This window comes from Protopterus annectens, chromosome 9.part0 (genome assembly GCF_019279795.1).
Source record: "Protopterus annectens isolate FY-2018-M chromosome 9.part0, PAN1.0, whole genome shotgun sequence".
Lineage (NCBI taxonomy): Eukaryota > Metazoa > Chordata > Ceratodontiformes > Protopteridae > Protopterus > Protopterus annectens.
The window spans coordinates 1,183,371,353-1,183,394,771 of NC_056743.1; the positions used below are offsets into that span (position 1 = coordinate 1,183,371,353).

General features: G+C 41.0%; 1 protein-coding gene across 2 annotated transcripts in view; it reads right to left on the bottom strand.

Annotated features, from left to right (window-relative positions):
- Window positions 1–23,419, bottom strand: part of CARNS1 (carnosine synthase 1) — a 1,286,143-nt gene that overhangs the window by 768,913 nt on the left and 493,811 nt on the right. The gene's annotated exons all lie outside the window — the stretch shown is intronic.

The window sequence follows — 23,419 nt, forward strand, 5'->3', positions numbered from 1 at the left end:
ATCCTGTGTGCTGGTGATAACCTTCATTGTGGAAGCACAGACTAGTGATCTTGTCGTCTTCATTCCCTGGTCTGTAAAGTGCATATTAAGCTGATGCAATGGAAACAAGCTCCCTGTTTCATTATACCTCATACAGCATATTGCCTGTCTTATTATTTTTTTTTTGCTGTGTCAATTATATCATATCTACTCAGACCACTGCATAAGAAGGGGCATTATTATATAAGTGCACTTAAGAAACACATCTGAGTTGTACCTTGCACCTCCATGTTATTGGATCTAGAAGTGAAAGATGTTGCAAAATTTCATGCTAAGCATGAAATTGGACGCAGAGAAAAAAAACCTTATGCTCTTTGTATTATTAGCATTATTTATTGAGAGGCTTAAGATAACTGTTTCCTGCCTACTGGAAAAATGTTCAATAAATTTAAAATGCACTCTGTATTATACAAGGAATATAATTTAATAAAGTCAGGAAGGTGTATGTATGTTTCTTGTTTTGTATGCAGGGGGCCTATGATTTGAAAACAGTCCAAAGGTAGCCTTTATCCACCACTGGCCAGATGCATTTTCTTTGGATGTGGTGTGGGTTTCAATGCTGTTTCAATGAATGTGAGTTTCAAGGGCAGAAAAGTTTTAATGCCAAGTCTAGTTTCATTGTGAGACAGTATTGTTTTGTTTAGCAGATATCTATTAGTGTCTGTTTATTGTGCTATAAAATGTAAAAATAAAATCCAAATCATTGTAGAAGTAAAGCAGTATATGCATGCATTAGTGTTTATGGTAAATGGAGAGAAAAAGCCAGGTAATGGGACATTGGAATGGTTGCAGGAGGACTCTGGTGCCATATTTTGGTTGTCTGTTCTTCGGTTTGTATTTGAAAGTTGGTATCCCATAATTCCATTGGAGTGGGTGGGGTTACATAATTATGTATGCAAATTTTATGTTAATCAGCGTACAGATTTGTACCTATTTTTCATGGGCCTTGTCCAGATTTTTGTTGTTTCCAGGTTGAGAGGTATGACAGTAGAAGCCATGAAACTCAGCATCAGGAGATATTCCCCTGTGATATGTCGGAGTCTGGGTTGAGAAAAGTCATAAAATGATCATTATACTGATCTACATTGTCCAAAGGAAGAAAACCCCTCATGATAGATGTATCTAAAAGGCAACCCATACGCACTATCTTGTGAAAAGTAATGAGAGAAGATGTCTGTAAATTCACCTAGAATCCCAGATGGAGAAAGACATCCTTTACCCAGGCTGGGGATTCCTAACATTCTGGAAAAGAGTCTATAAATATAAGACATATTTTATTTATTTATTTATTTATTTGTCTTCTGTTAACCGGGTTAGTACACTGGGCTGGGAGCCCATTTTCAGTGGAGACCAGAGGAGAAAAGCTTCAAAACAAAAATGATTAAAATAGCAATAATAATAACAAGTGACATTACAAGTCCAAAAAAATAAAAATATGAGCATGCATATGAATTAAACATTCATGCCTTAGTGGAAATTACTAAAAGGATAACATTCATCAAAGGTCGAGCAATGAACTGATAGAGGTAGACTGGGAGACATAAAAGAGAATATTACAAGTGGTGCTAAAGAAAGTGGAAAAAATAACTACATGATAGATAAGACCTAAGAGTAATATTTATATCTAGTCTAAGCAGGTAGAGTGGAAGAACAAGTAATTAACAGAAAAGTTAATATAGAGAGGAGGGAATAGGAGTGATGGTGAAAGATAAATTAAGTAATAAGAGAGCTCACTGGTGCTGCTCAGGTTTAATAGGACTAGTTCAGCCCAAATTTTGTGGCTTTCTACACCCCTTATATGAAAAAACTGTGCCCATTAGTTGTTTTGCCTCGATGATTCCCAGGGTAAACCTCTGATCTCCCATCCACAGGTCTAGATTTCTCGGTGCTCTGCCTCACATGGACCGGATTTTTATCCACAGCATAGAGTCTCTGGTGATGATAAATCTCCTCCAACCCAGCACGCCCTATTTATATATCCGTTTAAAGGTTTAAGCTTGCTTGGTTAGGGTGGATTTTTTTTTTTGTTTTGAGGTGGAGCATGTCCATTAATTTGGACACATGGCCTTGTATGTCAGGCATGTCACCTCTCTGAGCATGATATGTGACGACTGAATACTGGAGTTTCTTCTTCAGGCTAGCAGATGCAGGATTTTGGAGTCCTTTATTATCCTTATCCTTTTTGGTGGTCTCTTTCTCAATTGCTGCTGCTAGTGCTTTGATGTCGGGTGAGATACATCGATGGGCATTGTACTTCACATCATTGGTCTGATAAGAGAGACCTCAGGAACAATGACCTCTGATGTGAATGGATTCATGATCCTTCATGATCAGGTGGGCAATGAAGGTCTTTCTATAGCACACTGCAATGTGAGTGTCAAAAGAAGAGCCACTGTCAGCCTAACCTGGGTCCCCACCTGATAACCTCTTCTTTGCTGTGCTTTAGTGATTGCCACCTATATGGTAGCTTTACCTTGTTTTTTTTTTTTATTAGCTATACATTTTGGCGTTTAACTTCCAGGCCATGGCTCTGGCACCAGCTATCTGTTTCCGTGAGTCCTTCTGAAGGATATCCGTGTCGATGCACTTTCCCACTATGGCGCCCAGTTGATGCAATCTGAAACTTTGTCAATAAAAAGTCCCCCCCCATGCTGTACTGTACTTTCTGAAGTAGATGCCAAACAATAGAGGGCAGGACCTGACCCTGGGGGGACACCACTTGTGACCGCTTGGATTCTGACACACGCCAGCAACTCTAATCCATAGCTTTGCAGACAAGACCAGCTTTCACCTGCGCATTTGAGATGTCTGATAGTTATCTCTCCTTTTGGGGGAGGAGGGGGGTGAAGTTTTGCTGAAGTTCTTCACTGTGGTCATGTTTGTGACAATGAGATCTAGTATATTTTCTCCTCTTGTCAGGAACTAGTGATTATAAGGTTACATAAAAAGGTAAGGAGGGAAATAGGTTGCAGTAGAAATTAGGTAGGGTGATGACAGGTGCAGGAAGGAGAGTTGGCAAGGTAGTTTTTCAATTCTTTTTTGAAAAGGAAAGAAGATTGGATAGATTGTAGGTTAGTTAGGAGTTTGTTCCAGATTTGAGATATGGAGCATTTATATAGTAATCTGCCTATAGTTTTGTTAGGCCTGTAGGTGTTAATTAGTACTTAGTGCTACGGAGAGATCGTGTGGGTTTGCAAAGGGATAGGAGGGTAGACAGGAAGGGACACTCTGCAGGTTTGTAAAGTAGAGAATGTGTCATCTGGAGCTGGGAAAATTGAAGTAGTTGAGGGAAATTGATCTATTGTAGTTGTTTAAGGGCGAGGCAGTGATGGGATTTGCAAGGAAGATTACAGGCAAATCTGGCTACCTGGTTGTAGGTTTGTTCCAGTTTGGTCAAACGATTTGCTTAGATATGTGTAAAAATAGGGAAAGCATAGAGTAGGGAGGGGAGAAGATAGGCTTGGGCAAGTGTGGTCCTAGAAGTGGTGGATAAGACTTTTTTGTGTGTATACAGTAGACCTAGTTTTTGATTGGCCTTTTTGATGGATTGTTGGATGTGATGGTCAAATTTCAGTTGGTCATCTATTATAATTCCTAGATGTTTGGTAGAGGAGTCAGCATAAATAATGGTGTTATCTAGGGAAGACAGACTGAAAGAAGTTTTAAGGTGTGATGTAGATTTTGGGAGGAAAAGAAGTTTAGTTTTCTTTGTGTTAAGGATGAATTGGTTTTTAATTAGCCATTGTTCGATGAAATTAAAGGAAGTCTGTATGAGGGAGTGGAGGTCAGCAGGGTTATCAGAGAGGATGATAGGGGTAGAATCATAAGCATTTTGGATTAGTGATGAGGAGCTGCAGGCAGAGCAAAGATTGTTAATAAAGATATTAAAGAGAAGGGGGCCTAGAATGCATCCTTGGGGAACACCTGTTTGGAGAGATAAGAAGGGTGAGTAAGAAGCATGCCGTCTAACAGATTGTTGTCTATTGTTAAGGTAGCTAGTGAACCAGAGAATGGTGGAAGCGAGATATTTAGTTCAGTTAGTTTAGAAAGGAGTTTAGGGTGGGAGATGGTGTCAAAAGCTTTGAAGAGATCAAAGAAGAGACATGATACCAGTTTATTGTTATCTCTTGCTTCTGCTACTGTCTGAGTGAAAGATAGAAGGGCTGTGGATTTGCTGTGGTGAGGTCTAAATCCATGCTGGGAAGGGGCAAGGAGGTTTTTCTGAAGTAGGTAGGTAATAAGTCGTCTATGAAAGCATTTTTGAGAATTTTTGAGAGTGGGGAGAGGATGGCTATTGGTCAGCAGTTGGAAGGTCAGTGGAGTTACCTCCTTTGTGAAGTGGAATTATATGGAAGGATTTCCAGATTTTGGAGACTGTGGATTCTTTGATGGAACAGTTGATACAGACTGAGATGGCATATGCTATAGAAGTGGCAGCTAGTTTGAGAAATTGGGGAGGTTGGGTGTCAAAAGAGGGTGAGCACGGTTTAAGTTGTAGCAAAAGGGATTTTATATAGGCAGTGGAAATAGGTTTCAGGGAGAAGAATGTCTGGAGGTAGGTGGTGGAGGGGGTTGGGAGTTGTATTTGGTTGTTATCACGAGGAGTTAGTTTTCTGATAGAGTCTATGAAGTAGTTATTTAGAAGAGTGGCGGTTTCAAGAGGTGTACTGTTAGGGGAGGGTTTTGGGGTAGAAGGTTTCCCTGGATGGAGTCTATTGTTCATAGTGTGCCAAATTTTTTTGGGGGATTAGAAAAATGGGTGGACTGTGCTTTCTGACAGAATTTAATTTGTCCTGCATAATAATTTTATTTGGTGATGTTTCTTAGTTCTTTATATTTGAGGAGGAAAGGATAGGATTTTGACTTAGTCCATTGCTTTCAGGTGCTGCCTCTATGCTTCATAGTGGAATGGGTATCTTTAGAGAGCCAGGGAGTGGGATTAGATTTGATCATAATTTTCCTAATGGGAGCTAGGGCATTTAGTATGTTCAGGAAAATATTGTTGAATTCAAGAACAGCATCATTTTAAGGAAGGTTATACAGGTGAGACCAAGTGACCTGGGAAAGTTGATTGTTGAAAGTATCTGCTTTGAAATTGGACAGGTTGCAGCAGTTTCTAAAGAGATGGGTTTTAGGGGTTTGAGAAGGTAGTCTTAGTACTGAGATAGGGAGGTGATCATTTAACGAGTCTGGAAAAGTACTGGGATTGTGGTACTGATTACGATGAGAAGTTAAGATCCAATCATGTGTGGAGCTGGAGTTTTTGTTTATGTGGGTAGGAGAAGAAATAATTTGACTGAAGTTGAAAAGGTTAATACTCAAGTTAGGGGAGTCAGGGGAGAGCTTATTCCAATCAGTATTAATGTCACCAGGTATGTCTCATATGGTATATGTTGTGAGATCCAGGATAAGATATATTCCAAGACTGGAATATTGTTGCCAGGGGGTATATAGATAGATACTATGGCCAGTTTTTTTTTTGTTTGGGTTAAGATGACAGTTAAGGAAGATAAGTTCTATTGGGTAGAAGTCAGGGAGGGGCAAGGAGAGGGGGGAGAGGATAAGCTGTTCTGAATACAGGATGGCGACTTCTCCCCATTATTTCTAAGTATGGAAAAATGTGAATATCTTCCAACCTGCAATGTTCTTAGCATGTACCAGACACTTTCTATACACTCTTGGAGATGTAGACAGCCCAAAATGTAAGACAAGAGACCTAAGAATGTAAGCCAGACACAGAAAATCTTAAAAAAACATCTGAAGTCCTCTAGAATTAGAATGTAATATTAAGTGTTTTTTTTTTAATCCAGACTTACCAAAAAAAAAAAAAAAAAAAAAAAAAACAGAGATGTGAAATGAGTGGTAACAGGGCCTGAAGGAAAAGCATCCTGAACTTTGTGACTTTGATGTCAAGATTTAGAAAGGAAAGATGTAAGACTAATCTCCAGGTTCCTCCTTTTCACAGGTTCTTAGGTATATACTAGGCTACAGATCACCAGGGCCATTATAAGCCTAGCTGTGTAATCCAACCCATTTGTGTCCCTATGTATCATGGGTGTTTATTAGGAAGGGGTATGTTAGGAAGTTTCTAGAGGTTGTGTGTGCCCCATTGCCAATTGTAGCCTTTGTGACTGATTGTCAGAACCAAGTTGTCTGAGCTTTTCTGATGCTTCTGAGGAATGTGAAGATTTAGACTTAGGAAAAGATTTAGTAGGTTGCCAGGGTTGGGGTGGGGGGATACATGAAGAGGCATATAATCTGTCTGACTTTTAAGGACCTCAGCAGAAGAGGGTCCCAGCAGTACTTCTTTATCTAAGGAAGAATTCAAAATCTCAGATTTGACATCCTCTGGTAAACTTTGTGAATGTAACCAAGCAAATCTTCCCATAATTGATCCACTAGCAGCTGCTCTGGATACAGCATCAGCAGAGTCATAAGAACACTTCAAAGTGTTTGACTATGTGAGACACCAAAGCTATTAAAGAATTAAGATATATTTTAAGAAGGAAGGTTAGCAGTTAAACTTTCTCATATTTTCAAAAGAAGTAAGCAGATATTTTCACATAATAGCAACAGCCTGACAATTCAGAATCCTGAAGGCTAAAATAGACTAAGAATGGACTTTCTTCTGTTTGCATAGACATTTTTATACTCCAAGCATACTCCAAAGAAATTTTCCGCGGGTAGATTACAAATGTTGGATGGTGTGATGGGGAAGAAAGATGTAATTAGGAACATATTTTTGGGAGTGTAATGAGTTGGCAGACTTAAAAATTCACTGTACACTTCTCTGTCAGAAATACTGGATGAGCAAATTGGTATAACCAAGGGAATGTTTTATGAGCTGTGATACAGAATCGGAATTGCCTAGACATAGTAAAACCTTTATGGGTTCAATTTGAGTGGCTACAAAAAGAGCAATTATTTAAAAATGGAAATTAAATTCTAAACCAACTGTATTTGACATAGGGACTATAGTAACAAAGACAAAAACATGTAGGTGGGATCTTTAGAAAAGGGTAGGAGCAAATTAGATAGAAAAATGAGAATTGTGGGAACAATACATGCAGAGTAATGTTTTGGAGAAGAAATGAGGTTTAAGGGAAGGCAAGAAATGAATGAGCTATGTAATGTTCGAGTGACAATAACTCTATAGAAGATTATATGTGATGTATAATGTTTGCAACTGACGATATGTAAATATTTTTTTTCATTTATATAAATGGATGATTATCTATTCCTTAAATGATAAGAGTTTGACACTAGATGATCTAGATGAAGAATAACTACAGGATCTGATTTGGGATTAGAAAATAAATAACTGCGATTGAGGGGCTTTATATAGTCCATCAGACTTTTTAAGGGTGGGGGTGACTGGCAGGTATGCTGAATGCTGCGAATAAATCATTCCCTTAAGCCGGCAGCAAAGGCTGCAGGCTGAGGAAAATCCAGATACAGATACTGGAAAGTTCACATTATTCCCACTGAAACAATGCTTTCATCCTGATTATAGTTTCAGAAAAAATAATTACTAAATGTGGGAATTTGAAGAAAAACCTTCTTCAGAACTGATCCCCCCCCCTCCTGTGGTGTAGGCACTGGAGAATTACATTCCCAGTCAAATTACAGATCTGACAGGTAATTAGCATCAGACAGAGAAGACAATATTTTTCTTTTAAAGATCAATTAGTAATCAGAAATTAAAATCTTGAAATATTCCCTAGCAAAACCATAGCAATTCTTGCTGTCCCTCTTCTGAGAAACAGGGGAAGAAATATGTCTAAGTGTTTGTTTTCCTTTTCTAAGAGACTTCCTAGAAAATGGCCGACATGAAGAATGGTTTCCTGGCCAGGAATCAAGAACTCTAGGTTGTATTTTAGTAAAGCCTCAATCCCTCCCTCCTCTGAGATTGACAAGATTGAGTCTCTCTTGTCTGACAAGTACACGCCGAGGGCCACAAAGAACATGCCCAACTCCTGGTCCTTAGCAGCCTCTTGAGGAGCAATGCCAGCAAGATTGAGAGAAGACAATGGGTGAAGTCCAAGGTACCTGATTTGGCCACAACAGAGTCAATGATTGGCAGCTAAGGCATTGAGGAAGTCAGGCTTCTCTGACAAAGACTCCCATGAAACCTTCTTCTTGTGGATGGGGAAGGGAAGAACAAGAGAACCTCAAGTGTGTCTCTTGCTTAGCTAAAAAAGGGTGCTTGAAAGTGGGAAGAGCCATGAAGAGTTGATGAACTTTCTGACAGGAAATTCAGAATTCTGAAGTAAAAATTTGTGACAAACACCAGAAACACTAGTTCAAGCCCCTATCTATAATTTTCTTCACACAAAATACAATTTTTGCGGTAAAGTGATTTTAAAACAGTGTTCTGCAAACTGATATAGTTAAAAAAATCAACTTTTTGAAGAAATTTTTTAGTGACAAACACGAAAAACAGACTTTGCAAGCTTAAATAAGTAACAAACTTCCTCTGAAAAAAATTTAAACTTTTCCACATACAAAATGGTGAAATTAAATGTTTTCCCCAGAAAGGTATTTATCTGCCCATTTCTGGTATTTATCTGCCCATTTTTGATGAAACACTAGCAGACCATCTATCATGCAAAGCTGGCACAGAGAGTGCACATTAATGGCAAGAAAGATCTGAAGGTTTAGCATCGTAACCACTGACTTTTTATAGCTTTCTATGAGCCTTCCAGTGGATAGGTCATGTGGAAGGTGCCCTACAGCTTTGGATGCTGGCTTGAGGAGTGATTTTGTTTTTTACAACTTCAGTGTATGTTGGTTTTGTTTGATCATTTGGAGGTATAGTTGAGTTTATGTGTCACTTATTGACCATCTTTCTAAGTGAGTGGGTGGCCTTCAGGCTATATAGATAATGACAAATCATGTCATGTTGGTGCAGTACTGGTTGGTTGCTGTGTGCATTAGGGAGTTATGACTCCTTCAGAATGCCAATTTCAGTGAAGTTGGCTAGAGATAGACTGGGCTTCCATGATTGTCAGATGGGTCAAATTATAGAGGGCAGGAACAATATACTGAACCAATTTATTCAGTAGGCAGAGAAGATATGTTGGCTACATAAACCATATTGTGCAGGGAATGTATTAGTTGAGGTGAAGGTGCATTAATGCTACAGAGAAGAAATTTTGTAATAAATTTAATCTGGTACAGCATACAAATTTGGTGTAATAAAAATACTATGACGTCCCTTCTCACACACACACACACACACACACACACAAGTATACTCAAAATGATCTAGATAACATCATTTTGACAGTCAAAATATTGACATAAAAATTAAAAAAAAAAATCAATGTTACAGTAAGGAAGTGTATATGTCCTTCCCCCACTATTGTGTGATCTTGGAATTGGTACATATAATTAAGCAGTAGAAAATATTTGGTTTTGGATGTGCTTAGCTTTTGTTAATATTTTGTGTTGAGGCTTTACCAAAAATAAAATCAGCCCAGCTACTTTGTGTTTATATATACTTTCCAGTTCACATTATAAATAGGATCAGCTCATGAATGACATCATGCAAACTGTTCTGTAATTGGGCAAACACTGTTTATACAGTTTTGCCTTTAAATGAAAAACTCATACTAATATTTAGCTAATGGAATTCCAAGTATGCACTATCATTTGCTTTTACAATAAAATAAATAACTCTTGTTAGTGTATGGTTAATATTGTACTCATATGGCTATAATTATGGGGGGTATTTAGAAACATTTGATGTATAGCATTAAATGACATAACATGACTAGTGACTTGCTAGGATGGGGTGATTTAAAGATATGTAGCATGACCTCTTTTTGGGCAAAATGTTGCAGTATTTCATGATATGTAAATTAATGGATAATGCCATGCAAATACACATCTATATGCAAATGAGATTCATTGTATTTGCAAATTACAACATCAAACAATTCAAAGTGTAAAGTACAAAGAATTTTATTTATTTATTTATTTTATTTTAAATTTGTTAACTGGGATAGTCCGACTGGACATAGGTCCGTTTACAGCAGAGGCCCGGGGGAGAAAAGCTCCACAGTTTAGTAACAATAATTAAAAGCTGAAGGACAAAACAAGCAAACATATAAAACCATAAATCAGTAAAACATTAAAAAATACAGTAGTACTGATAAGTATATTTACAAATTATCTACTGTTATTTGTTCATCAAGTTAACAGGCTACAGCTATTCAAGATTATGTAATCCTAAGAATTAGGTAAAGGAGAGAGGGGGAATCTAGGGGGATTATGTGATACGTGGACATATCCAGTTTTTAGTAAGATGAAGTTTGAGTAAGTGTTTGGAAGTCTGGGTGGAGGAGGCAGAGGTAATAGATGTAGGAATATTATTCCAGGCTTCTGCTGTGGTGTGGGAAATAGTGCTTTCCCTGCTGTGTTATTTGCTGTAGTAATACTAAGGAGAGACTTGTTAGTAGACCGAAGAGGGCGAGAGGTAGAATAGTGAGATAGTAGGTGATTTAGAGCAGGAGTTTTTTCAGGGTAAGTGAGGATGCCAAGGCTGTGAGAAGTTATTGATAGCTAAGTAGTTGTGGAAGTTCTAGCCATTGCAAGTCCCTTAGAGCCTGACAATGGTGGGTTCTGTAGGGAGAGTTGTTAGCAAACCTAGCAATGTTATTATAGCATACCTCAAGTTTGGTAAAATCTGTTTTTCTGGTTTGAGTTAGGATAGCTGCAGTATATATCAGAGTGGATAGGAGGTGAGTTTGAGCAAGGGTGATTTTTGCCTTGTCTATAAGGCATTTTTTATGTCTATGAAGAGTTCCCATTTTTTGTGTACCTTTTTAATAGTTTGGGCTATATGGACATCAGAGTAAATGTTGTTATCTATTTTGGGATAAGAAGAAGAAGATAGAACTGTTGTTGTGTATGTCAGGAGAAATACTGAGGAAATATAGAAGTAGGAGAAAGGATAGAGGAATTGTAAAGCAGAAGGGAAATGTAGAAGTATGTTAGGTAATAAACTATGAAATAGTAGTTAAGAGGAGCTTATTATAAGGGAGATAGATGGGAGGGAACAGTTATCAGACTGGGGTGTGACTGGCTAAAGTAGCTGAAAGGGAGAATCACTTGAGGTACAAATGAACTGCAGGAGGTGGGATTTGGGGTGGGGCAGGGGATTGATTTGCGGAAACTTAGACCTTGATGAACTATTTCCTATAGAAGCAATCAGTTTAGCTCAAAAAACACAGGTATGTGAACTGTATTCTGAGGGTTGAAATAATAATTGCTGGTGACTTAAAATCATGAGAGAAGAAAAGAAAGAAACAGAAGCTGCTATATAAATAATTGTGGTTTCCTTTGGCATCTGCAGCCATCTTAAGCTTTACTCCATATTCCATTTTCTAAAACTGTTCTTAAGTTCCTTGATGGTATGTTTTAGTGTTTTCCTGAGATAAGGGGACTGGAATTTTACAACTTTTCATTATTTTCTTTTGTTATACTGTTTATTAATATAGGAGTTCTTCCAGACAGGCTTATTCCTGAAGTTACAGTTATATTTAGAATGGTCCTATCTCCTCCACTGAGGTGTCAGATCAGGACCTACTGTAAAGGTGTACCACAAGATCCCACTCAGATTCATCCTGTAACTCAACATTTCCCCAGTAAGGTAGGATGTCATCATGATAACATGGTAGAGTTTATTTTCCTGGCTGTTGCCTAGAAACTATATGACATAATTAACAATGCTTAGCTTTCTTGTACTAGTGAAAGGGCCCATCCATTTTGCTTATATCTTATTCTGATTAGCAGATATAAGCACCATTATCTTTTGTACAGCTCAGGCTGTAATAATCCAGTCATACCTGTGACGCCCGTGCACTGGCCCAGCAATCAAGGAGCTTCAGTCCTCACCACTAACACCAGTGAGGGGCATCCATATAGGGAAAGGATAATAAATACACACACAGTGAAGTACAATTTCCATTAAGAGCAGACAGAGATCACAGTCACTCTGGGACTGGTTTCTCCCTTTCTCTCCAGGTCCCCAATAAGACTCCCCACTGGCACAGCTATAGGGTCCAGATCTCAGCCTAGTGGCAAGCTAAAACCTTCAGCACCCTCTCTGTCCAACCAGTGCTTCGTGTCCCTGCCCAAGTAGCTGACACACACACTTTGAGATAAGAGTTTATGCAACCACAAAAATACTCCTAGGGAAGGCTGGCACAGGTTCTCCAGCTGTGGCCCTTTTAACCAGACTATAAGGTAGAAATCACTGCCACCACCCAGCTAACATTTATCAGCTACTAAAAGGCCCTTATGAAAGGGTGTCCAATTATACTGTGCAATATTATTATCCAAATGGTAAGTGCAACCAAACAGTCAAGACTTATTTGGAGTGACCCGGTACAGTATCACTATATACATGCAATGTACTCTTAGAGCTTAAATTATCTCAGCACAAAACAGCCACAGTTGAAAGGTTTAAAAATATTTAATAATAAATAAAAAAAACTCAAGACAATACTTCTTAGTACACAGTGCTAGTCAAGAGTTCAGAGATCACAGAGAAATACTTAAAATAATACAGTAGAAAAGTTCTGACATCACAGAAAAACAAACTAGTCTAATCTTCTTATTTCCTAGCTATAGCTAAGAGAAAACACAGTTCTAAAATCCTACTTACATATAGACACAGACAGAGTGGTGATGATGGATGGCCTCAAGACAAATGCTCAAATGCTCTCATTCTTTCTGTCCTTAAATTGATAACACAGTACCACTGATTCATTTCAGATTACATCATTTCTTTCTGGTTCCAAGGCTAACAGACTCTCAGAGGTTAATAGCCCTTGATCTTGCAGCTGGTCAGGAAGCCAGCACAATAAAAGAAATTATACATGCAAATTTTAGCTATTAACTCTGGCCTCAAAACAATAGGCCGAATGTCTTTATCTAGACACCTCGGCTCTGAGTTTTGACATCAAAGAATTGACTTATCAGCTTTGTTATAGCAGAATGCATTGTTGTTCCATTTTTGCAGTTCCACATTTAACACTATTTTTTCCCATTTAAGAGAAAAAGCCTGTGGCTTATATTAATATTTACAAATGACAGAATTATCTACAAAATTCTATCTGGCTAGGCTGGCAGCCTTCACCTATCTTCACACATCTCCCCTCCGGGAACTCATGCTAGTTTTTCAAGTGACCCTTAAGAAACATTGTTTGAAATGGTTAGGTCTATCTGAGTATACTTTACCCCATTCCCTGTCTTGAGACCCCATCTGCACTGGCATTGATAATCCCACTGCGGTGCTGCACTGACATATCAAATGCTTGCAACCCTAGGCTCCATCTTAGCAACTTGGCATTTTGCTGGCTGGCTTTGTTTAATCATGTTAGGGGATTGTGACCTGTCACTACAGTGAATTTTCTTCCATGGAGATAAGGCTGAAGTTTCTGCAGTGCCCACACTATGGCTAAACATTCCTTGTCTACAGCTGCATATCATTCCTCCATGGGTTGGAGCCTATGACTGAGATAAACCACTGGGTGCTCATCTCCCTCTGAAGAAATCTGACTAAGTACAGCCCCCACCCCATGGTTTGAAGCATCTACCTGCACAACAAATTATTTGCTGTAATCTGGACTGGCTAACACAGGGAGTCCTCCCAAAGCTTCCTTAAGCTCCTGGAATGCCTGCTCACATGCTGGGGTCCACACTGCCTTATCTGGCCTGTTCTTCCTCTTTAGGTCTGTGAGGGGAGCAGCTATGGTACTATAACTGGGGACAAACTTTCTATAGTACCCTGCTGTCCCTAAGAATGTCCTCATCTGCTTTTTGGTAACAGGTGCAGGCCATGCCTGAATGGCTTCTACTTTGGCAGGTTCTGGCCTGATCTTACCACCCCCCACTCTATATCCCAGGTACGAGACCTCTGCCATACCAACCTGACATTTGCTTGGCTTAATGGTCAACCCTGCCCTCTGTAGTCTGCCCAGCACCTCCCTGACATGCTGAAGGTGCTCTTGCCAGGAATGACTGTAGATGGCAATATCATCTAGGTAAGCAAGGGCAAACCCTCCTGCTCCTGCTAGGATATGATTTACCAGTCTCTGGAAAGTCACTGGGGCATTTCTCATCCCAAAGGGCATCTTTGTGAACTCATACAAGCCAAAAGGATTTACAAAGTCTGACTTTTCTTTAGCATTGGGAGTCAAGGGCACCTGCCAGTAACCCTTAGTAAGATCAATGGTTGTAAGATACTTAGCCCCACTCAGCTGCTCTAGGGCCTCATCTGTGTTAGGCATAGGGTAAGCATCTGACTCTGTGTGAGTATTTCATTTCCTGTAGTCTACACAGAACCAGGTGCTGCCATCCTTCTTTGGCACCAGCACCACTGGGGAGGCCCAGAGACTGTTGGACTCTTGAATCACCCCTAGTTCCAACATCTCCTGTATCTCCTCCTTTAGAGTCTGTTTGACTCTGTCAGGCACCCTATAAGGGGCCTGCCTATTAGGCCTTTGGGGTCCTGTATCCACCTGGTGCTGCACAAGGTGGGTGCATCCTGGTTTACCAGTGAACATGTCACCAAACTCCTGTAACACTGCTTGGATTTCTCGAACATGGGTAGGAGATAGCTGCTGGGACATTGCTACCCCTTCCACTGAGGAGTTAGTCCAAGCCTCACTGAGGAGATCAGTCACCAGCTCTCCCCCAGACTCCTCCTGCAATCCACTGCAAATGCTCACCACAAGGGCCTCCCTATCATGGTAAGGTTTCATCATGTTAACACGGTACAATTTGTGCCCCTGCCTCCTGCCTAGCAGTTCCACCATGTAGTTAACATCAGTTACCTTTCTTACCACCTTGTAGGGTCCCTCCCAGGCTGTTTGCAGCTTGTTGTGTCTGATAGGAATGAGAACCATTACCTGCTGCCCCACAGCATACTCTCTAGCTCGAGCATTCCTGTCATACCACACCTTTTTCTGTTGTTGGGCTTCTGCCAGGTTCTCCCAGGCCAAGCCCATGAGTTCCTTGAGCCTTGTCCTGAGGTTTAGGACATGTGTCACAACAGACTCCTTGTGAGGTTCAAACTCACCTTCCCACTCATCTTGAATTAAATCTAGAGGTCCCCTCACCCTGTGCCCATACAGCAACTCAAAGGGTGAAAAACCTGGGGATTCCTGGGGAACCTCTATGTAAGCAAACAACAGATGGGACAAATATTTGTCCCATTTCCTCTTAAACTGGTCTGCAAATGCCTGTAGCATGGACTTGATTGTAGAGTTTAACCTCTCAACAAGACCATTAGTGTGGGGATGGTAGGGGGTGGTCTTCATGTGCTTCACCCCACAGTACTTCCACAGACAAGCCAGCCAGTCTGCCATGAAATTGGCACCTCTGTCAGTCAGTACTTCTTCTAGGAAACCTACCCTGCTGAAAATCTCTAACAAAGCATTTGCTACCTTTTCTGCCTCAATGGAGGACAGAGCCACTGCCTCAGGGTATCACATAGCATGATCCACTACCACTTGGATATACTTTTTCCCTGTGGAACTTGGGGTACTCAGAGGCCCTACAATATCCCTTGCTACCCTTTGAAATGGCTCCTCAATCATAGGAAAAGGCACTGCTCACAGGTCCTGCAGTACCCTGTTACATCTCTGAAAATTCCAGGTCAGTAGAAGTTCTGCATAATACGTCTCTTTGTATGTTTTAATATGACCTGCAAAGGGAATATCATGGGCTATGGCTAGAAGCACGAGATGGTAGGCTCTAGGTACCACCAACTGCTGTATTCTCTAACCTTCTAAACCTCCCTCAGGGGTCACTCTCTATACAGTAACCCTTTGCCCAAATATACAGAGATTCTCAACTTCCCTTGAGAATCAGGTGCCTCCCTAGCTACCTGCCTCAGGCCTTGCAATGTAGGGTCTGAGAGTTGAGGCTGTCTCAACTCTCTCTTTGTAATCTTTCCCAGCTCCGCTTCCACAGGAAGTCTGGCATCCTCTGACAGTGGTGCCTCACTGTCAGTCCAGGTACTACTACTCACTTCTACCTTTGCAGTCACTCTGTCCAAGGGAACATCAGTACTCACAAGCAGCTGTGGCTCACCTTCAGTCTCACTGCTACAGAGTAGCTGCCTCCCTGAAGTAACCACCTCACCAGTCCTGGCTGCAAGTATAAAGTCTGTCTGGGTCTCCCCCAGGCTACCAGACCACATGTTTGTCTCCAAGCCTGACTGTGTGTAACTGCATAAACACATAGTACTGCCTCATCCAAATCCTTCTCTATTAGGACATCTACAGGATGGTAGTTCGGTACCCTGTCATCTCAAGACAACCTGCTATTGGCATTTTGTCTTTCCAACTTACTGACGCTCTCACATTTTATTCCCCACCTTGCCTCCATGGACATCTGTATGCCACATGGCCCCACTGGTTGCATTCAAAACAGTTAACCCTAGGTCCTAGACATGTACCTGGACTAGTGGCTTCCCCTGCTACTGACAGTTCTTTCAGACCCCTGAGCAGTACTGGGGGGTCCCTTTCTTGTGCAAGGATGCCCTGCTTGCTAGGTATAAGTCTCCCTTCTTCCCCAACTCATCTAAAGTAGCACAATGTCTATCAGCTAACCAGATCCTCATGTCCTCAGGCAAAGTGCTAAGGGCTTGTTCCCTCACCAAAAGGTCTGCCAGCCCTTCAAAAGTGGTGACCTGACATCCACTCACCCACCTATGAAAATAAGTCCTCGGTTCAGCAACATATTTACACACACTTTCATCTACTTTGCGTCTATGCTCACAAAACCTTTTTTCCTATAAGTTTCAGGTGTTAGTTTAAAAATTCTAACAAACAGCTATTAAGCACCGTATAATTAAAACAGTCAATGTCAGACATTTTAGACAACACAGTTACAGCTTTACCATGGAGTAAGGGGGTCAGGAACTGTAGCCAGAGCCTTTGGTCAACATAGGTTCATAGGTTGGTACTAGGCTATTTGCCCTAGGGCCTATACAAGCCTAGTCATAACAATTCCCTGGCTATTTCTTCCCATACTATTTACTGATTACATACCCTCTCAAACATATGAATGAAACTATCAAAATTATCCCCCTCTTTAAAATGTGGAATAAATTTACTGACCATTTGTGCTTCTGGGGTCCAGTTACTCCCTTCCCCTTTACCTCCATGACTCTGGTGAAGAGTCAGCATCTCCTTCTCATGCTACCTCTGCCTCTCCTTTTCCTCAGCTTTCAGGCATAGCAGTTTCTCATTCTCCTCACTCTCTAGATGCCTCAGTCTCTCAGCTGCTCCTATTTCCAAACACCTGGCCTCCACCTCAAGTCTCTTTAGCTCCAGATGGATTTTTAAGTCCTCTGCAGAAAGGTTGAGCTGTCCATTCTCTGAGGGTGATATATCTCCACTGCCAGTGTGATCATCCTCCTGGTTGCTGTTTTCTGATGCAGCTGTGACCAAAGCTGCAATCATGTCTGCCTTAGTCAGGATTCCATACACCAGTCCCCCAGCCTGGCACATCTCAGCCAGCTGGCTCCTTGTCAGCTTTCTGTACTCCACTGCTGACATGCTGCCTGCTCTCCCTGACTAACTAAGCTAACAAAAGAAATAAAATAATTGTGATCTGAACTCTGAGTATTCACTGTGTGGCTGATTTAGAGTATAAAACACCTTTAGTGATCACTGTACACAAGCTACAGGAATTCACTCTACCCACACCACTACAAGCCAATTAGTATTTGCCAACCAGTTAATATGTGGTGTGGATATCCCACCACTGCCACCAATTAATATGTGATGCCTGTGCACTGGCCCAGCAATCAAGGAGCTTTAATCCTCACCATTAATACCAGTGAGGCACTCCTGGGGAAGGCTGGCACAGGTTCTCCAGCTGTTCTACCTTTACCCAGACTATACGGTAGAAATCACTGCTACCACCAAGCTAATATTTATCAGCTACTCAAAGGCCCTTATGAAAGGGTGTCCAATTATATTGTGCAATATTATTATCCAAATGGTAAGTACAACCAGTCAAGACTTATTTGGAGTGACTTGGTACAGTATCACTATATACATGCAATGTACCCTTAGAGCTTAAATTATCTTTACACAAAACAGCCACAGTTGAAAGGTTTAAAAATATTTAATAATAAATAAAAAACACAAGACAATACCTCTTACTACGCAGTGCTAGTCAAGAGTTCAGAGATCATAGAAACACTTAGAATAATACAGTAGAAAACTTCTGACATCACAGAAAAACAAACTAGTCTAATCTTCCTATTTCCTAGCTATAGCTAAGAGAAAACACAGTTCTAAAATCCTACTTATATATAGACACAGGCAGAGTGGTGATGTTGAATGTTCTCAAGACAAATGCTCAAATGCTCTCATTCTTTCTGTCCTTAAACTGATAACACAGTACTACTGATTCATTTCAGATTACATCATTTCTATCTGGTTCCCAGGCAAACAGACTCTCAGAGGTTAATAGCCCTTGATCTTGCAGCTGGTCAGGAAGCCAGAACAGTAAAATAAATTATACATGCAAATTTTAGCCATTAACGCTGGCCTTAAAACGATAGGCCGAATGCCTTTATCTAGACATCTCGGCTCTGAGTTTTGACATCAAAGAATTTACTTATCAGCTTTGTTACAGCAGAGTGCCTTGTTGTTACATTTTTGCAGTTCCACACTTAACACCATTTTTTCCCATTTAAGAGAACAAGCCTGTGGCTTATATTAATATTTACAAATGACAGAATTATCTACAAAATTCTATCTGGCTAGGCTGGCAGCCTTCACCTATCTTCACAATAGCAAACATGTTGCTGCTGTTGTGCTAGATGCTCTTGTGTCACCTCGTAAGATCCCTAAGCCTGGACCTGAAAGTTATAAAATGCACAGTATTGTGGGAATCAAATTCACTCCCCTACTCAATTCAAATTAGGTCATGGGGCCCCTCACGCTATGATTGATCATAAAATAATTCAATGGCAAAAAAACATGTGCATTCTTGGAGCATAATTTTCTATGCAAAGAGGAGATGGGGCAGGTACTTTTTCTCACTCTGGTTTAAACTGGCCTGTGAATGCCCTCAACATGGTCTTAAGAGTAGAGTTAATCCATCCCATCAAAATATTTGTTTATTTATGGTAGGAGGTAGTCTTTAGTTGCTTTAACTCATAATGCTTCCACTTACATGTCAGCAAAGTTGACATGATGTTAACACCCCCTCAGTATTTCCCAGGGACAATCCACCAAGCTGAAAAGTTTTAATAGGACATTGGCCATCATTGATCAGTACAGGACAGAGATCCATCCACAATCCCATTCCCCATTTTTGCACATGGGGTCAGGATCTCAATTCAACAGTGACAATCATCTACAGCCAAGGTTTACACTGTTGGGTGGCTAGCCCTGATGCGATCAGTACAGTACAGAGATGCTGCCTCAGAATACTTAGTACCATAGCCTACCACCATAAAAGGTCCCACAACAACCATGAGTATCCTCTGAAATTATTCACAAATAACATTCAAGGATACAAAAGCAGTTCTGGCTGTGCCTCCTGCTTTGCTAATCCTTTGGCACTCTTACACATATTGCAATACTCTTTCTTGTATTTTGCAGTACCTAGACAGTAGAAAATTGGCATACAGCTCCCCAAAAATATGGACTATGACTAGGAGTGCTCAGTAGTAGTTCTTAGACCTACTAGCTACTGGATCCTCTTTTCAGGAGTCCATTCTTGGTACAATAACCCCCTGCCTCAAGTATACAGACTTCACTTGCCATTGAGAAACTGAAGTGTCCCTGGCCACCTCCCTCAAGCTCTGTAATATGGTGCTTCAGATCCATGTCTGTCCCAGCTTTTCCTCTGTGATGCTCCTACATTCCCTTTCCAGAAGTAGTGTGCATATTTTAACAGCTGAGTCTGATTTTTGGCCTAACTCTTCCCCTCAAGTAACCCACTCCAAAGGAAGACAAGTGCCTTTGGCAGATATAGCTCAGATTCAGGCTTGCTGCTACTATCTAGAAGTTCAGATTCAGGTTTGCTGCTACTATCTAGAACTTTTCATGAAATAAATACATCATCAGTGTCTACTGAAGATCTGGGCACTGCTAAGGTCTCTTCCTTACATCTTCCCCAAGTGACTGTGTCCTTGCCTGGCTGCATATATATTTATACAAGAAAATGTATCATCAGAATTATCTTCTATTAGAACATCTGCAGGAATATCATCAAACACTACTGCCTACTTGTTTGCCTGTATCCTTCCTTCTCAGTCCAAGTGAACTCTGACCAGTACCACTTGAAAAAGCTCTCTCTCATAGCACCAACTGGAGTGGACTGCCTGGGCAATTGCACGATAAATAAAAGTTACATACTTACCATAACTTGGCATGTGTGTTGTCCAATTTCATTATGTATCACCACTGGTTCTATGGATCCGACCAGGGATCATTTCTTCTACACATTTGCACCCAGAGGCTACCACACCTTTGGAAACAACTTCCATTTCATGTCAAACAGAGCACCTCATTGGCTCTCTTCAAATGCAATCTGGACAACTGGATGGGTGACCATAAATTCACCCCATGGGTTCCGCCTGCATCCCTCTTGGACAGAAGCAATAGGTGCTGATCATGGAAATAAGAGTAAGAACTTGACTAAGCTTGTAAGTGCCCTAGGGCCAATAACCTAGTAATTTCCTATGATCCTATATGATCTGTGCCTCAAACTCCTCACTCTCCCATAATGCCCCAGTCCTTCTCTAACCCCCTCAGATCAAGTTTGCTGCCCTCTTAAAAATTATTTAGATTTATAATACTGGAAAGGTGAAAGAAACAAAACCACACTGAAGCTCAAACTAGGAACCTGTGGGTTCCCATAGCCTCTATATCACTCTCAGCTGAATTAGGATGGGGGAAGGAGGGTGGGATGTGATGCATAATGAAATTGGACAACACAGATGCCAAGTTATGGTAAGTACATGACTTTTAATATGATGTACATTTCATTATGCACCACCACTGGATCATAGTCCCCAGCTCCGTAAACCCTGGGTGGCCCTCAAGGAAGGATATGGCTGAGCACTATAATGCATAAGGATGCTCTGTTTCTGGAAATAATGTCAAACTTATAGTGAGATACAAAAGTATGAGAGATGGACCAGGTTGCTGCTGCACAAATTTCATCAATAGGAGTTGGTGCGGAGAAAGTAGATAAGGTAGACATGGACCTGGTAGAATGAGCTCTAACAGGACGAGGAAGGTACAATCAGTAATCCATTTGGCTAGAATAATCTTGGATATGGCCTGGCCTAATCTATTTGGTGAAAAGGAGATAAGCAATTGTTCAGATTTCCTGTGAGGTTTAGTTCTGTGTAAATAGAAATGCGATTGTCTGTGTACATTCAGCGAATGCAGCATATATTCACCATTATTGGAATAACTAGGGAAGAATACAGGCAAATGAATGGTCTGGTTAATATTTCTCTTTGTGGCAACCTTCAGTATGAAGGAAGGATTTGTTATGAGAGAGACTCTATCCTTGAAGAAGGTAGTGTAAGGTGGTTGAGAAGACAGAGCTTGTAATTCCAGCACTTCTTTCTGAGGTAATGGCCACTAGAAAGACAGTTTTCCAGGGCAAGAATTTTAAATCACATGAGCTAGCAGGTTCAAAGGTTCTGTGAGCAAGGCTCTGAAGTACCAGAATGAGATCCCAAGGAGGGGCCGGATCTTTTATTGGAGGTCTGAGATGAAAGACTCCTGTCATAAAGGCCCTGCATAATCTAGAAATGGAGAGGGAAGATGAAAGATTGTTGCCCTTCCCTACATGGAAATCTGAGATAGCCACTTGCTGTAACTTTATAGTGGAAAAACTAGCTCCATGCTGAAAAAGTGAACTGAGACACATAAAAATATCCAAAACAGAAGCAGAAAAGAGATTCATATTCCACCCCAATGCCCAAATGGAAAATCTCTTCCATTTACTATGATATACTTTCTTGGCGGAAGACTTCTGAGAGGTAAGAATAATTTCTCGAACTGGGGAGGCAAGCCTGGATTTTTATAGAAACACTGAAGTGGAAAAACCAAGCGATTGGTCTCAGGGACTGGAGATTGGGAATCTGATGTGCCGATGGATGGGAAATCAGATCCTGCTTGGGATCCAGTATCCATGGAGGATACTTACTGTGAGAACGCAGGAAGAGGAACAATACCTGACGAGGCCAGAAAGGGGCAATGAGGATTAGATTGGTCTTCAGCCTGCTGGCTTTCTGTAAGACTTTGGGAATCAGGGGTATTGGAGGATAAGCATATAGGGGACATGGGAGCAAATCGTGGACTGGGGCATCCCTGGGTGACACTCCCAAGGGGTGATCAGAGTGAAGTACTTGCTGCACCTGTTGTTCAGGGGAAAGGCAAAGAGGTCGCAGCAAGGTTGGCCCCAATGGCTGAATATTTGATTCACTACTGATTGTTTCATGGACCACTTGTGTTGACTTAAGATCGACCTGCTCAGCCTGTTCACCAGAATGTTGGACTCCCCCAGGATATGCATTGCAAGGAGAAAGCACTTTGAAGAGATCGCCCATTCCCAAACCCTCATGGCCTCCCTGCACAATGGGTATGACTGGGTTCCCCCTGCTTGTTGATGTACCAAACCACTGACATATTATCTGTAAGGATTGCAATCATTCCCAGAGGAAGGCAGTCCTGAAAGGCTTGCAGCATCAGAAGAACCGCCCTCATCTGCAGTACATTTATGTGCAATTTGATCTCTGTTGTGGACCATATGCCTTGGACCATCTTTTTCTGAAAATGTCCCCCCACTCCAACAGGGAAGCATTTGTGGTCACTGTGCCTATAGGTGAAGAAAAGATGAAGGGTCTGCCAAAATGGAGGTCATCTGTAAGAATCCACTACTGCAGCTGACACCTGCAAATTGGAGTTAGCCTGACTGGGGTTGACAACAGATGGTGCAGAATAGACTATTGGACCACTAGGGTCCACTGGAGAACTCAAAGGAAGAACATGGCTAGACGGACCAGAAGAATGGCAGCTGAAAAGGACCCTAGGACCATGAGGATCAGCCAAGCTGGAGGTGGGTGTCTAGCAACAGCTGAACCTGATCTCTCAAAGATCTTATTCTCTGTGGAGGTAGGGCAGTTATATGTGTAGTAGTGTTCAATTGCATTCCTGTGAACTCTATGTCCTGTACGGAAGAAGTCTTTAATTTCACCAGATTCACTGTGATTCTCAGGCAATTGAATAGTTGTAACATAACCTGAATGGCTCGAAGTAGTTGATGCCTTGTAGGTGCTGTCAGGAGCCAATCGTCTAAGTATGGAAACACCTGG